The sequence below is a fragment of the Microcaecilia unicolor genome, unplaced genomic scaffold (assembly GCF_901765095.1).
Source record: "Microcaecilia unicolor unplaced genomic scaffold, aMicUni1.1, whole genome shotgun sequence".
Classification (NCBI taxonomy): Eukaryota; Metazoa; Chordata; class Amphibia; order Gymnophiona; family Siphonopidae; genus Microcaecilia; species Microcaecilia unicolor.
This window is the reverse complement of record NW_021963201.1, coordinates 58,860-76,469: the sequence shown is the minus strand read 5'-3', so window position 1 is coordinate 76,469 and position 17,610 is coordinate 58,860. Positions and strand designations below refer to the sequence as shown.

The 17,610-nt window shown below is 44.8% G+C and overlaps 1 protein-coding gene across 2 annotated transcripts in view; it reads left to right on the top strand.

The window, feature by feature from the left end:
* LOC115459067 (adenylyl cyclase-associated protein 2-like) overlaps positions 1-17,610 on the top strand; it is a 125,867-nt gene that overhangs the window by 52,759 nt on the left and 55,498 nt on the right. The window lies entirely within an intron of this gene.

The window sequence follows — 17,610 nt, the reverse complement described above, 5'->3', positions numbered from 1 at the left end:
AATCCTGAAAACCAGACTTAGCGAGGGCCAGGGTTGGACACCCCTGCATTAGAGGGAGGGAGGGAGGGAGGATGCATTCATACATAACATTCTCTTACTCCTTTCCTTCAGCGCGAACTGGCATGAATTAGAGTAGAAGGGGAGAGGGAAATGTGAACTTTCCTCCCTCCTCCACACTCTCACACTTTCACATTCACCCTCACAACATACCTTTTTTTATGCCTCTAGTCCCAACCCTCCCACAAAATCCAGTCAGGATGAGATTGATATGATGTACTGCTTCTATTGTATGCAAATAGATCTCATGCATATTCATTGTGGAAATCTTGAAATCTTTAGTACTTGCTCACCCCTGCTGCAATGCCAGGATCTGGGGCCTCCTACATAAAATGCAGAACCTGGGCCCCAGTGGCCCATCTCTTAAGATAATTTTATTCAAGCTATTTGTCATCCATTATCCTGTGTTGCTTATCTGGTTTTCTAGTTTTGTTGCTCATTTTATCTAGGGACCAGCATTCTCTTTGCGATTTCTGTAATGTGACAGAGAGGTACATCTTGGGGAAACAGAGTGCTATTTCTTCTGAAGTGTTCATCTGAAAGCATGGCTAATGATTGTGAATATATTTGTATTTCAAGTGTCTTCCATGATTAGGGCTACCATTTTTTCAAACTCTAGAAAGAGGTCTTTTCCAGAAAATGAGCTCACATATTTGCATACATATTTATACCTAATACCCAATGGATACAATAAACAGCTTTTATAAATAGCTGGTGCCTAATTCCACAGTAAGTTGGGAGGGGTGAGGGTGATGTGATTTATCTGTGACAGTGTTAAATTGACAGTGCTTTTCAAAGTGCCAGTGGTATGCCACAATCTGTAAACAAAACAGAATGCACACATGTTCAGGAACTCCTCCAAACACTGAGGCATCACCATTATACAAAAATCTAGAGGGCAGGAAACATATGGAAGTGAAGCTGGTGATTCACAGGGAAAATAGGAAATGATCAAAGGCACTTCTGCTGGGTACATTCTAGCAAATATTTAAAACAAAAAAGTGAAAGAAAAGCAGATTTCAGATAAGCCAGCAGTATGGTAGCCTCAAAATAATTTTAAACGGTATGCTTTGTTTAGGACAAGCATGATATCCCTAATACAACAGCAACTGTAGTTCTGACCAGTTAACGATGAGCTTCAAAGTGTGCTTCGAGATAAAATTGTTACTGTGCACTGGGAAAAATAAACCAGGGTTCACTGTGTGGAAGACCCAAGTTTTGTAAAACAGTCATGCCTGAAGAGCCAGCCTATTCTTAGATTCCTACACATTAAAAAAAAAATCTTTAGCTCTTAATAGGCCTATTACAGTGTTATAGTATTGATACATCCTTAAACATTCAGCTGGAGATACTCTGCCACAAATACTTTGTCATCATAATACTTAGCTGTTGTATTGATCTATGGACTTTTACCTGACCACCTCTGTAAATAAAAAGAGAGAGCAGTTATGCCATCTTATTTTTCAGTACAAAACTGCTCTTCAATAATAGAAAACAAAAACACTGTAGATCACTAAACAGGCAAAATGTTTGAGCAGTTGCATCGAAAAATAAAATTGTGTGTATAAGGAGAACCTTCAGTTTAAATACAGTATGGCACCCAGTGGGCTCCAAAGTGCTTCATCAGCAGCGATTGTAAGACCTTCTTCGGTCTTATCTGCTAAAGCAACTTTTACCGTTAGAGTCTATAACATTCTAGGGTATCTCCATTCTACATAAACATTGTACAAAACAGTGAATTGTGTTAAATATAGTGCTTATGTGTCCACACAAAATATAATTTAAGTGTCCTCTATGAATAAGATGAACAATAAACGTATCTCAACGATGCGACCTCAATGGTCAAGCAGACTATTTCTTCACAGTAAAAGTTGCTTTAGTGGGTAAAACCGAAGAAGGTCTTGCAATCGCTGCTGTTGAAGCACTTTAATGCCCACTGGGTGCCATACTGTCTATTTAAACTGAGGGTTCTCCTACACACACAAATATTCTTTGAGTATGTAACTGCTCGAACATTATACTGTTTAGTGATTTACAGTGTTTTTGTTTTGTATTATTGAAGAGCAGTTTTTGTAGTGATTTCTCTTCTTTCGATATTTTTTTTTTTGGGGTTGATCTTTTTTCAGTTACAGGTTGGATGTGTGTGATGATTTCTGCTGTTTGCTATTAGGTAACTGCTATATTTTTATCTTTATTTGAAGACATTTGACATTGTTTTATTTTTTGACTTATGATGATACACTTGAACAGTTTGCTTTTCATCAAGTAAATCATTCAAATTGAATTGTTACACTCTGGATAAAGAATTTTTTTTTTTTTTGAATCGTGGCTATGTTGGGTGTTTGGTTTTGATGAATTAATAAAGTTTGTGAAATATTCAACTACTTGGTCACTTGTGCATCTGCTTTCTTTGTGACATACTATTTGGTTTGGATCCATTGCCTCTGTTTTTTTTACTGCTTCTTTTGCTCATTAAACAGGCCTTTAGTTTCATGGCCCTTGGGGCCCAGGCAGTGGTCTGTGGAGGTTGTGTAGCTTAGGTAGTTTTACGATGGATTCAGCAGATCCTGGTTTTGTTAGAGGTAATTTTTTAGGAGTTGGGGGACAGCTTTCTTGGCTGATTCTGCCTCTAAGACTCAGTTGAGTAAACTTCCTTTTGGGGGTTGCCTGCTTTTTGGGGAAGATCTCAAGAGGTTAGTTAAGTATGTGGGTGAGTCTAGACACCGGTGCCTTCCAGAAGACAGGACCCAATCCATGAAAGTATCAGCTAGTAGATCTTGTGCAATGGATTGGGGACATTCCCGGATCTCTACAAAGTGTTCTTGTTCTTGCATGTGTGTGCAGAAGTGAGCATTCATTTTCATTGGGTCAAGATACTGGGGAGCAGCACCTTCTTTTCCTTTCCATCCACTGCCCCAAAGAGTTCCTATTGAAGAACAGTGGGGCCTCCCCACCGATATGTAGGTGGAAAGCAGACTTCATCTGTATCTTTGAGAGTGGATTCTTATCACCTTAGATCAGTGCATCTTGGAAGTGATCCAGAATGGTTATACTCTCATCCTTTCTAAAATACATTTATAGTGTACTCTTGCAGGTCAAATCTCAAGCATATAGTGTAGGTGTGGGATCCCTTGCATTGTCTCCTTGGCTTGGACACCATAGAGACTGTTCCTCTTCAAGATCAGAGTCAAAGCTGGTATTACATCTATTTTATAGTCCTAAAGAAAGGAGGAACCTTTTGGCCCATTCTGGATTTGAAGGGAGTCAATGGCTGCTCTTTGATTTCTCCATTTTCAGATGGAAATCTTGCATTCAGTAATGTCTTTGGCCAAACCCAAAAATTCCTGACTTCTCTCAACTTATACAAAACATATTTTCTTACTCCCATCAGAGAAGCTTGCATGGGATTCTGTTATTATCTGATCAGTTCAGAGCTTGGGTTTGGCACTGTTATGATTCTGCCGGTTTGGCTGAGGGGGAGGGGGGGACGTCTCTTCTGATTGGCTGCCAGGGGTTGTGCTGACGTCAGGGGATAGTACTTTAGCCTGCAGCTGAAGAGTTGCTCTGCTTTTGCGTTACTTATCTGGTGGTAACAGGAAAGCCTGATAGGTTTCTCTCAGAACGTGCTCTAGGTTCTGACAGGGATCTGTGTTGATTTAGAGTATTCTTTTCCTTCCCTCTGGGTTAGCTGCTGCTGTGTGTGTGTGTGTGCGTAGCTCTGTAATCAGGGTCAGCTGCTCGTTGGTTTAGTGGGGGCTGGGCATTGCTCAGCCTCCGGGGCTCTGGGCTGAGTGAGAGCGTTCTCCTTTGTTTGTTTGTTTGTTTGTTTTAAGGATTTCGCTTCCCAGTGTCCTGGCCTGCTGGCTCAGTGAGTTTAACCCTTTGTGTACTGTGTGTATTGTATTCCTGCCTCTGCCAGTGTGTTTGTTTGGATGGGCCCCACTCCCTCTCGGGAGGGGAAGCGTTCTCTCTGATTGTTTGTTGATTTATGGCACTCGCTCTCTGCTGGCTCTACAAGCTTAACCCTTTATGTTCTGTGTGCCTCTGTCTACAGTGGGTTTGAGGCAAAGGCTTTCTGCCTTCTTTTGTGTTTGGTTCCTCTGGCTTCTGCCTGGGGCTCCTACCCTGGTGGGGGGGGGGGTTGCTGTGTTAGTTCCCCTGTCCTGCGCTAGTCCCCTGCGTGGGCGTGGCCCGCTCTGGTCCTTTGTTTCCCCCTCTGCCCTATTGCTGGTGTTCAGCGCGTGTCTGGCATCTTGGGGCCCTCTGGGTTCTTTCACCCCTCCCTGTGTGTGATTGGGTTCCAGTTCAGCCGTGAGGCTCGCACGAGTGGCTCTGTCTGCGTGGGTTCCGGTTCGGCCGCGAGGCCCGCCTGTATGCCTATTTCCCTTCTTCCTGAGGGACTGGGGGGAGGGGTAGCTTAGGGGGTATTGTGTAGCTGGGGTGTGCGGTGGTGGGTCGGTCTCCCCTTGGCCTGGGTCGGCGCCCTGCTGGCCTCGGCCAGGGCCCAAGGGCTCACGACCAACCCAACGGATTACAGGCACCAGCTCCCAAGACGTTCTCCAGTGATAGTGTAAGATAATAATATTCTCCACCAATTAAATATAATGTAAAAAGTAAGATATAATAATAAAATGTAAGAAAAGGGGAATTAAATAATATATTTGTTGAATTACATTAACCTGCACTGTAAGGTTTAAGGACATGTGCTCAGAACATAAAGACCATATATTTAACTTTAAAATGTTTATTTAGAATACAAGTAATGCAATAATGTTAAGAGAGGCAGTTTTTAGAGATCTTTCACAAGGGAAATATGCTTCACAAGGTTAGAAAGTCTGAATTATAAATTAGGCTGGATTAATGGTAACTCACTTTGATGGCGGCTGCTGGTTGGAGTGATGAAGGAGGTCCTTACTGGAAAAGAAGTCTTTTTGTTGCAGAGTTGTTGCTGGAGCCTGGAGAGAGTCTTATCTTGGATGTGTGTGAAGTCCAGCAAGGTCCATGGAGGTGCAGATCAGGAACAGCAGAGAGGCAAGAGGCAGAGCCAAGAAAGCGAACTGAAAATATTCCAGGCTTTTTATAATCTCAGGGATAGTTGAAAACTAGTTTCATCTAGTTTTGAGATGGAGCATGGTAACTGGTCACATGTTTAATGACTTTCTGTCTGGACATCTGCTGGTAGATACACATACAGGATTAAGAGTCATTGTCTGAGAGTAGGTGGACTTCTTTTGTCAGATTAGGTGGGTAGATGAGCTTTTCAGTCTCTGAGTCATTGTCTGTGAGTTTCATCCAGTCTTTTTGATTATTCTCAATATATAGACTTTGGAGATGTGTTGATTGACTATAAGTATCCGCCCGGCTAGGTTTTGTTATCAGTAGTCTCCAGGGGGGAGGTGAAAACCAGACCAGTTTATCTGATACTGTTTCAATTAGTCTTTGCAGCTGTATATTTTATATATATACTAGGAAAAAATGCCCGTTTGAGCGCAATGAAACAGGCACTAGCAAGGGGCTCCCTCCCTCTGTCCCTCCGAGCTACTTGCCTTGTTGGGGGCTGTGTGTGGGGAGAGTTTTTTTTTTTTTTTTGGCTGCGCCTCCGTGGCCGTGCCTGTGGCGTTTCCGTTTCGGCCCTCGAGTGTCATAGCTCCGCCCTCGACGTCATGACGTTTTGACGCGAGGGCGGTGCAGACACTCCAGGGCACACCGGATATCTCGGGCGCCTCAACTTCCGTGGAGGCTTCAGAACGTTGGGGTTGCCTTTTATATAGAGAGATACTTTTGCATCTGATCCAGCAAAATCAATAACTCTGACAATTAAACTCCATTGAGCCTGCAAAGAGGTGGGAAAATGTGGGATACAAATGCAATAAATAATATCATGCTACAATATCAGTGGCTGCAGTGTTCTTTCACAAGGAATGGTTTTCAGTTCACCCTTACTTATTCGATACATAAGAACATAAACCATAAGAACATAAACATAACATAGGAGTAGCCATACTGAGTCAGACCGATGGTCCATCAAGCCCAGTATCCTGTTTCCAACAGTGGCCAATCCAGCTCACAAGTACCTGACAGAAATCCAAATAGTAGCAAGATTCTATGCTACCAATCTCCCAGGGCAAGCAGTGGCTTCCTCATGTCTATGTCAATAGCTGACAATGGACATTTCCTCCAGGAACTTGTTCAAGCCTTTTTAAAATTGCAGATGTGCTAACTGCTGTTAATACATCCTCCGGCAAACAGTTCCAGAGCTTAACTATTTATTGAGTGAAAAAATATTTCCTCCTATTTGTTTTTAAAGTATTTCCATGTAGTTTCATTGAGTGTCTCCTACTCTTTGTACTTTTTGAAAGAATAAAAAATCGATTCACTTGTACTCATTCTACACTACTCAGGATTTTGTAGACCTCAGTCATATCTCTTTTCCAAGCAGAAGAGTTCTAACCTCTTTAGCCTTTTCTCATATGAGAGGAGTTCCATCCCTTTTATCGTTTTGATTGCTCTTTGAACCTTTTCTAATTCCACTATATCTTTTTTGATATATGATGACCAGAACTGCCCGCCGCATAGAGCCTGCCATGAGTGGGAAAGTGCGGGGTACAAATGTAACAAAAACAAAAAAAAAGAACTGAACACAGTACTTAAGGTAAGGTTGAACCATGGAGCGATACAGATGCATTATAGTATTCTCGGTCTTATTTACGATCCCTTTCCTAATGATACTGGTTGTAGCTAGTCTAAAGCAAACATTATTTAGCATCTAATGCACAAAGGGGTTCTGCGTCCCTTTTACAGTTCCCCGGAGCAGCTACTGATAACCCTATGTAAATATATTACAACAAGCTCATCAGTATTGAAATGAGTGTTCCAGCTGATGCACAGATATTTCCATGCACTGAGCACCTACCTTTAATGTACAAAACTTAATGGCAAGTATGGCGCAGTCGTTAAGTTTTTTGCACGGTATCCCTGGTGGTCCAGTGAACCCCCCCCCCCAACCTTAAAACACCCTAGTGGTCCAGCGGACCCTGACTCCAACCTGCCTAACCTTTAAAACTCCCTGATGGCTCAGGTTCAATGAATGGCTCTCTAGTATCCATGGGTTTCAGGCCAGGCTTGGGTTCTGTCTCCATGAGCAAAGGCAATAGCAGTGTGTCCAGAGGATATTTGCAAGGCTGCAACTTATTTGTTCGTCAGGTATTATAAGGTTGATATCTTGGCCAGAGGAGACATAACTTTGGCAGGGTTGTTTTGGAGCGAGCTTTGTCTTCCTTTCACCTTGAGGGATAGCTTTGGTATATCCTTCTAGTCTAAGCTAGTGTAGCAAGATGATAAGGAAAGTGAAATGTGATTCTGTCTGGGAAAACCTGACTAAAGTCACTAGACTTTAGTCATATTTTCCCAGAGACAGTCACAAATTTCTTCAATTTACATACTTCAATTACTCCCTCATTACCCCCCTCTCCCAACTCCCCTTCTTCTATACATTGCCCAACAACTGATCCAGATGAACCAATTCAACTGCCTTAGGATCAAACTTCCCCAACCGGCGGTCAGTTAGTTTTTCCAACTCCCCCAGCACTCTAACCTTCAACAGCCAAGTGGAAACAAAAGGCCCATTAGACTGTTTCCAGTGGGCTGCAAGCATTATCTTTGCAGCAGCAAAACACATTCGCTTAAGTCTTTTTTGTCATTTCAGGCCTCTTTGGTTCCCCCATTCTAGGAGACACCATTTAGGATCACAGACACACTCAATCTCTAGGGTGGTTGCTATCAAGCGGATTACTCCAGTCCAATATTCCTGTATTTGGCAACAAGTGCACCATATATGAATGTAGGTGCCAACTTCTTCACCACATTTTCTTTGATTAAGACACATATAGAAGAATTTTTCACTTAAAAACAGAGAGCTTTCCATTCTTGAACACTCATTTCACACCCTAAATCAGCTTCCCATGCCCTCATATATGAAAACTTAATAAACCTGTCCCCCCCCCTAATTAGACAATAGAATAAAGTAATAACTTGTCTAGTCTTCCCCACAGAGACCCATACATTCTCCAAATGCTCACTCTCATCTGGATCCTTTCTCGTCCATCCCCTATCTAATATGTAATGTTGCACTTGCAAGTATGGGAAATGATCTGACGAAGTCAGGCCGTATTCCTCCTGGAAATCTTTGAATTTCCACATTACTTCCCCATCTAGAAGGTCCCTGAACCGAATCAGTCCCTTGCGCACAAGTGATGTATGTCCCCCGTCCAAGCCCTGCCTGAAAGCCTGGTTCCTGTGAAATGCATGCAAATGAGGAAGGCAACCTAGAACCCCTCAGCTTGATTTTCAGCCTGCTCCATGGTGTTAACAAGTGAGATATGTAAGGGTTTGTAGTCAGCTGCTTATAATCACAATGTGAGAGGGAGGTCCAGAGTGCCGCATCAAGAGATATGCTACACACAAAGCTCTGCTCAAGAGTTTTAATAGAGGACGGGTAGCCCTGCTTCCAAGTGGAGATGAACTTTAATTGAGCTGCCCAATAATACTACTCCAAGTTGGGCACCCCTCTCCCTCCCAGTTCCGCCAAGCCCCACATCACCCTTTTCGCCAACCTCGGGGATCGTCGACCCCATATAAAGCCCGAGATCTCTGATTGAAGGCTTTCTAGTTCTACCCAACCCCCGACACACCAAAGCGCATCAATGCAGGAGTACGTCTTCTGGGCATGAGAATAAAAGGTGTATGTGCGCTGCCTTTGATGTTGTAACCTCCACACATCTAGCAAATCCAACGCCTGTACTAGCTTCATTAGCTTTCTTCTATAGGCTAGGTTACACCTTCCACCACCCTTAGAATGGTCCAACAGGCCTACTGTTAAATTAAAGTCTCCTCCCATACTCACACGCCCCTCCACAAACTCTGGTAGCTGTATGTGTAAGGACTCAAAAAACTCCCCTTGACCCACATTAGGTGCATACAAGTTAATAAATGTCACTAGGTGGCCCCCTAGGTAACCCATGACTGCCAAACATTGTCCCATCTCATCCCGGAATACTTCGCCTTCAGCAAATGGAACCCCAGTTTTATGTAAATCGCCAACCCACCCTTTTTTCCCCCTCCTGGGTCCACATGGGAGTAACAGTCAGTATATCCCCTAAAGTGAAGCAAATGTGCATCTCTTTTATGCAAGTGTGTTTCCTGTGTAAAAATCACATCCCACTTAATCCGCTTAAGCTCTCGATATATAATGCTCCGTTTTCCTGGATCATTCATGCCATTGACATTCCACGAACCCACTAATAATTCCCTTCCCCACCCAACTAGCTTCTATCCTCACCAGTCAGTTCGCTCCCTGAGGAAGTGTGTCTGGAGCAGGATTAAGAAGTTGCTCACAGATGAGGTCACGTGATGCTAGGCTGTGGGTAGGACGCCGCGTCTTAGAGCTCCGAGGCCCCGCTGAAAACATCTAGCCCCCAGCACCTTAAATATCGGGAGAAAGAGCCCCCAACGAACGGAAACAGCGGCGGAATATCGGGTCAGTCTGTGGACGGTCCGGACTCCCAGAGACTTACCGCAATGTCACTTAAATCAGCTCGAAAGGAAGGAGCGCGGGGCCGCGTGGGCGACAGCAAAATGGCGGACGCAACCCCGGTCGGTGAGACGGGAAGCACAGCCTGGGCGGCGGAGATAGCCGCGGAAGTTTCATCCTTACTAGAGGGGTCCGTGGACAAAAAGCTACAGAAAATTTCGGACCAAATAGCGCAGATGGATGGGAAACTCGGAGGACTACGGGAGGAATTGGCGGGCTATCAGCAACGGATGTCGGATGTAGAAGACCAATGCCAGCAAGCAGATCGTAAGCAGCAAACCCTAGAGAAAAAACTGGAGCAGTTGGAACAGAAGGTAGAAGATCTGGAGAACAGGTCACGACGGAACAACTTAAGACTAATAGGCTTACCAGAATCGCTAAGGGAGGTTGATCTGAGAAGTTTCCTGGAAACATGGATCCCTAAAGCGCTCAACATGAAACAATTAGAACACTCGTTGAAAATTGAGCGGGCTCATCGACTGGGGAGACCGGGGCAAGGCATGGAGAAGCCCAGGGTAGTCATATGTAAAGTATTAAATTATGCCCATAAACAAGATATCCTGCGAGAGTGGCGTTCGAAAGATAAAGTGCAGTATGAAAATAATACGGTTCTCTGCTTCCAAGACTTTTCTGCATCTGTGGTGGCGCAGCGCAGGCAGTTTGCGGAGGTCTGCAGGCGCTTGTACGACAAAAAAGCACGTTTTGCCTTGATGTTCCCGGCCAAATTGAGAATTCAACACAAGGGAGTCCAGCACCTTTTTCAATCCCACACTGAGGCCTTGAAGTTTCTCAATCAAATGGACAGTGAAACACCAACAGAGAATGGCCAGACAGGCTCCAGCAGCCAGCAGAGCACTTGAAGGAATTGGAGGACCCACAGGTGGAGGTGTAAGATAGAGGCAGTGACAACAAGCCAGGATGGGACATTGATAGTTGGTTATCAGGTTGTATAAGCATGAGAGACATTAGGCTCTATATAGTTAAAAGGTGCAGGAAGGAAGAAGGAGTAAGGATCGCAGGTATAAAAGGGGGGGCTATGGTTGGTACTATAAGTAGGTTTAATAGGTGTAAAAAAGTTTGTACCATGCAAGAATTGTATAAAGGGGAAAAGGGTACACTAAACTGTAAATGACTAATTAAACGAATGATGCTGGGAGGGCTAAGCGGGGCGGAGCGGTGGCTGGTTCTCTAGCGAGAACGCTTTGGAAGATAGGGGGGAGTAGTTCAGGGGAGGGATGGAAGGAGGTAGGGAGGGGGAGGGTAGGGAGGGTAGTTATAGGGTTTGTTTGGGTTTTTTTTTTTTTTTTTTTTTTCTTTCTTCTGTTATTGTATTCATTGTGTGTGGTTACTCGGGGACGGAATATTGGAATGTGGAGCAGGGAGCCGAGATGGACAGGGGAAGGAGGGTGCCTTTGGGCTGGGGGGCACCTTTCAGTAAGTGGGGCTATCATATACTGGTCAGACATAAGACAAGACTCTGAATTCACTTAAGTTAATATCTTGGAATGTGGGGGGGATCTCATCGCCCATAAAACGCACAAAAGTCCTACAGGCATTGCGGAGACACAGGGCGGACATAGCATTCCTCCAGGAGACCCATTTATCCACCACTGAGCATAGCAAATTTCAGGGGGGTTGGGTGGAGGTGGCAGTGGGATCACCGGCACTAGGGAAAAAAGGAGGAGTATTGATACTAATCCGAAGGGGTCTACAACTGCGAGTCAAAGCAATAAAAAGGGATGAGGGAGGCAGGATAGTGCTGGTGGAAGTAGAGAGGGGCACATATACCTATGTTCTTTGTAACGTCTACGCACCTAACGTGTACGATCATAAGTTCTATAATAAGTTACTGGAACTGCTGAGCCCCCATCAGGGGGGTAATGTTATATTAGGAGGGGACTTTAACATGGTGATGGACCCCGGGGTCGATAGAAGTGGGGACCTGGGAACGCAGCACAGATCTCGCCCGGGGGGTGTGCCTTTCCTCTGCTCGGCTTTATGTATGATCGACGTGTGGAGGGTGCTGCACCCAGGGCAGAGGGATTATACTCACACCTCCAGGGCGCATTTGACTCAATCACGCATTGATTATTTTCTCATATCCCAGGCACTCTTCCCTCAAGTGCCAATTGCAGAGATAGGCCCATGCGAAATTTCAGACCATGCGATGATATGGCTCCAGTTGCAGATGTCTGGGGGTGGGTTTGGGCGGGGGGGATGGAGATTCCCTTTTGAACTATACAGAGACCCACATTTTAAGACATATATTAGTGAAAAATGGAAGGAGTATGATCAATTTAATGGAGAACATCGGCAGGAAGCAGCCCTGTACTGGGAAACAGCCAAAGTAGTGATGCGGGGGGAGGTGATAGCCTACAGAGCAAGAGCAAGAAAGCAGAGAGACAGAGAGATCCTCCGCTTGGAAAACGAGGTTAGGGTGTTGCGGAAGAGGCTTGGTAGGAAGGTCACGGAAGATAACAAGAAGGTGCTGCTCACCACCCAGAAAAATCTAAATGAGCTGCTTCATCAAAGAGCGCAGAAGTCACAAAATTACTATAAATACCAGCTATTCCAGTATGGTAACAAAGCGGGTACGTTGTTGGGTAGGTTGGTACAAAGGAAAAAGGGGCCCTCGCGGATTCTGCAAGTGAAGGATGGTAGAGGAGGGTTTCTAAGGGAGACTGGGAGTATTATAAGGAGTTTCAGAGATTACTTTCAGGCCCTATATGCAGAACCAAAAGACATCATAGAGAACAGTAGTCTATATTTAACAAACCAAATACTACCGAAGATCACGGAGGAACAACGGGAGTATTTAAATAATCCGATTGTAGAAGGGGAACTGTTAGTAGCCTTGCAGCAGAGTGAGATAGATAAAGCGCCGGGGCCCGATGGGTATAGTATAGCCTTCTATAAGATATTACAAGAGCAGGTTACACCCCCACTGCTACACCTATTTAATACTATGGTGTCAACGGGGACAATACCAGACTCCCTCAATGTAGCAAAGATCGTAGTATTGCGGAAGCCAGGGAAGGATGAGACGGAAGTTGGATCTTATAGACCAATTTCCCTATTGAATAGTGACCTGAAGCTCTATGCGAAGATTTTGGCTAATCGCTTGGCAAGGATACTACCTCAGCTAATAGCATCTCCACAGGTTGGGTTCGTGAAAGGTAGGACAGTGGCCAGTAATATGAGAGCTCTGTTGGCATCCCTGGAGACTGTGGAGCGACAGAAAAGGCCTTCTCTGGTAGTCAGTTTTGATGCCGAGAAGGCCTTTGATAAGGTGGTGTGGGGATTCATGTTTGCTGTGATGGCACAAAGGGGCATAGAGGGGGCCTTTCGAGACGCGATAGGAGCACTTTATGTAAATCCCCAGGCATACCTTTGGATCAATGGGGAACAGTCAACCTTATTCCCAATTAGGCGAGGCACAAGACAGGGGTGTCCCTTATCGCCCTTACTATTTGTATTGGTCCTAGACCCGTTGATTAGGGAAATTCAAGACCACCCGGAAATAGAAGGGGTTAAGTGGGAGACTACAAGGTTTAAGGTATCTGCCTTTGCAGACGATATTCTAGTCCACCTTACCCAACCAAAACGTTCGCTGGAAGCACTGCTGGAACTATTCCAGGAATACGGTGATTTTGCTGGTTTTAAAATCAATTACTCCAAATCTTTAGCATTAGCAACTAATCAAGGTGTGAGGCAGATGTGGGGAGAGGCATTTCCTTTGCGCTGGGCGTCGGAGTCGCTTCAGTACCTAGGGGTAAGGATTCCCATGAAAACATCAGACCTGTACTCCGTGAATATTAACAATATGGTTACTGCTATGAAGGACCGCTTGGGCAAATGGGGGGTACTGCCGCTCAACCTTCATGGGAGAGTACAACTATTTCGCATGGTGGAGTTTCCACGATGGCTTTACCTATTTCAGGTACTCCCCATTCGATTAAAGGTGAAGAGCTTGAATCAAATATTTAAACACGTTCGGAAATTTATTTGGAGGGGGTCCAAGCCGAAACTCCCTTTGAGGTTATTGATGGGGTCGTGGAGAGAGGGAGGAATGGGACTTCCAGACATTCGCCGCTATAATCAAGCCAGCTTGCTCCGCCACTTAGGTGATTGGTTGTTAGACAGGCAAGACTTTACCCCCCGTGGGCTGGAACTGGAGCACTTTAAACCATATCATTTGTATTTCTTGCTGCAGTGCCCAAGCCATCAGATTCCGGCATGGGCATGCAACAGTGTATTGGTCAGCCCCCTGAGAGCAGTATGGAAAGAGTTAAATAAAGCCTGGGGCCTAGCAGCGGATGTATCAGACCTTTTGCCCCTGCAGGGTAATCCCCAGTTCACACCAGGCACAGAGAATAAAGTATTTCGTAGGTGGGCAGAGATGGGGATCACTAGATTAGAGCATGTTGTGGGCTCCACAGGTCAGCTATTAGACCTTGGAGCATTGGGGGTGGGAATCACTCCGAGTCATCAATTTGCGTATTATCAGCTCGCACATTATGTAAGATCTTTGGAGCAAGGGAAATTGGGCAGTGGACATGGACGTCACATACGGGAATTCTTTGGTTCAGTGCCTGGGGAGCATCTATCGGTTTCAGGTCTACAAAAAGCACTAGGGGAGCTAGGTAAGGGTAGAGACACAGGACGAATCTTAAGAAAATGGGCTCAAGATCTTAAGCGTCCGAACTTGCAACTGGATTTCCAGAAGTTATCAGCAAGAATACCCACATTGTCGGGAAACGCATCTTTGAGAGAATGTCAATACAGGATTCTATATAGGGCATACATGTCCAAATACCAAGTGTTCCAGTTTGGGGGTGTGGTTGATCCTCTGTGTTCTAAGTGTGGGCAGAGGGAGGGCACACTGTTTCACTCCCTTTGGGAGTGTCACAAGTCACAGACCTTTTGGAGACAAATTGTGGGGTTCTTAGAGTCTGTTTTGAAGGAAGGGGTTCCGTTGTCCCCACTGGGACTCCTTTTAGACAAGTACGAAGTATTTGTGCTGCACAACAGGGGGGCTCGGCAGTTCATAAGGAAAGCCAGTTTAGTGGGTAAGAAAGTAATCTTAAAGGGTTGGGTACAAACTGATCCACCGGACTTCTGGCACTGGAGGAATAGTCTATATGAGCTGTTGGTGATGGAGAGGAGAGGGGTGGGATCCTCCCCCAAGAGAAAGAAGGCATTCTTGGAGATTTGGGAACCATATATACAGTCCTTGGCACCAAAAGCTCGTAGTTTTATCCTAAACCGTCTCTGAGGATCCCACATTAGACCGTTTTGTTTTTTTTTTTTTTTTTTTTGTTTGTTTGGTTTAATTTTATTCCACAGGGGTGGGCGAGGGGGGGGGGTGAGGAAGGGAAAGATGAACACTTCAAAGGTTTGACTGTTAAGACAAAGTAGTTGTTGAACAAATAGTTAACCAATACACTGTTAACATGCAGTTATGTTATCATTGGAGTAAAGTGTTGACGGGCATCCAGATATACAAGAATGTCACCTTAAGAACAACGCTCTCTGGATTGGGGGAAGGGGCTATCAGAGCACAGGCCCCAGGGCTTCCCCCAGGAGGGGGGCGTATAAGGCTTTGGTTAGAGGTATTTGCATAGGCACTTCATAAAAGGTGGGGGGGAGGAGGCAATGTAGAAGGTGAGGCAAGTTGACATCTAACCTAATCGTTATGTGTACATTGTTATTTGATCCTTACAAAGAAGGTGTCACTTGAATGTTGCTAGTACGAGCCTTTTCACATCTGGAAGTTTGGGGTTAGAGGGTGGTTGGGAGGGAGGGCGGGTGTTAGAGTTATAGGGGGAAGAAATTGAAAATTGCTGATGATACATGTGTTGATTGTATTGATTCAATATCCTCATCTTTGAGAGTGTGTTATGTCACAGAAGTTATGTGCGTACAAGGATGTATTTTTCAGAGTGTCATCAATAAAAACGTTAAAACATAAGAAGTTGCTCACAACTCATGCACCCCCTTAAAAGAACAATTCACGCAGCATTCCACATTTTCACCATCAAGCATCCCCATGCAAAATCATTCACTCTCTGTAGCCCCAATCACTCATACCTGACCGACGACCATACTTTCATCAGTTTAGCAGAGAACTTTCAGAGTCAATTCACAACCTATTCCAAGTTGTTATCATGTAGCCAGACTCTGTCCCGCTTGAGGGCGTCCTCTTCCGGCCTCCCTGCACCTTCTGCCAAGTCGACTGCATATTGATAGAGGGGCCTCGACTCCGGGGCAACCCCTCCCGAGCCGGGAGGTCCGTACACCCCAATTCTCTAAGGGCTTTCCATGCTCCTGCAACAGTATGGACCTTCTTTGTTTGAGAGCCAAATGTAAATTGTAATCCAAAAGGAAACAACCAGCAGTATCTGGACCCTGTTTTTTGTAGATAGCTAGTCTCCTCTCGCATCTCCTTCCTCCTCTGGAGAGTGGCCCTGGCCAAGTCCTGGTAGATCTGTATCTTGCAATTGTTCCACATGACATCCCCCATAGTACGTGCTTTTCTCCACACTTTCTCCTTCACCGAGTAATTATGATGTCTCTAGGCACGTTCCCCCTCTGGGGTCCCGTACTCCTATGGGTTCTGTCCAGGGACATCAGAGTTTGCGTCGAATCTCCGGTTTGATCCTCTCCAGTTTGCAGGACCAGGGCACAAATCTCTTTAATCACCTTAGCACAGTCTGTATATTGCTCCCCCTCCGCGATTCCTTTGAAGTGACGGTTATTGCGCCGGGACCTATTCTCCAGGTCTTCAATTGCATTCTGCAATTCTTCCCTCGCATGGCTCTCTGGTTTCAGAGCTTCTTACAGCCTCAGTAGGTCCTCAGATTGGCTGTCTAGTTTTTCCTCCGTTTGCTCCACTTGCTGGCCTAACTCCTGGACCTCTCTCTGCATCTCTGACACAGCCGTTTGAATGTCTCTCCGTATCGCTCCCATCTCTGCTTTCAGCTCCTGGAACTAGCACGCAATAGCTCCTTTAGAGTTCCATGTGATCCCACTAAGGACAGAAAAAGTACCTGCATATAAGAAATGTAAACTGCTTTGGTTGTACCATAGAAAAGCAGTATATCAAATCCATGACCCTTTACCCCCCCCCCCTCCCCCCCTCCCCCCCCCCATTGTAAGGAAGTATATTGCAAATTCTGCTTTTTCATCAGTATTCAACAGTTTGAGTGTACGTGTTGTATGCTGAAATGTATTTTATAAATAGATTTCTTACTCAAGTAATTGATACAATGTTTAATGTTCAGGGCAATGTTCAGTTTAGCTTGAGAATTTAGCAAAACCCTATTAGGGATGTGCATGCGATAGTGCGCATTTGACTTCATAGTGTGGCTTAAATTTAGTGCGCATTTGACTTCATAGTGTGGCTTAAATTTAGTGCGCATTAAATCAATTTAATGAGCATTAACCTGCAAATGAATCTGCATGTATTCAGTGTAGGCTAAAAATGTTTGTTTAAACCTTGTCCAACCTCGGTCCTCAAGGGCTGCAATCCAGATCTACTTGCAAGCACTGCCTCCATTGTATGCAAATAGATGTCATGCATATTTATTGGGGAATCCTGAAAACCCAACCTGGCAAGAGCTGAGGTTGAACACTCCTGGTTTAAACAAATGTTTGAAGTGAACCAAAATAATCAGGAAAGACCAAATAAACCAAAAAGGTTTTGCCTTGTGCACTTCCCTAAAGCCTATGGCTCACACCTGAATGTAGTATCACGCATAAACCGTGATAGCCCTCAACCTAGAGCAACAGCTTTAATATATTAATACGTGTATAAAGTTTATCATTGGGCTGTTCTTTCAAGGGTACCTTGTCAACAGAATCCCCAGACAGAGGAGTCATTCATTAAAGGGCTTTCCTTTATGTGTGGGACTTTTAGAATCTACTGCCTCAGAAAACGTTTGAGAACACATAACAGGCTCCCA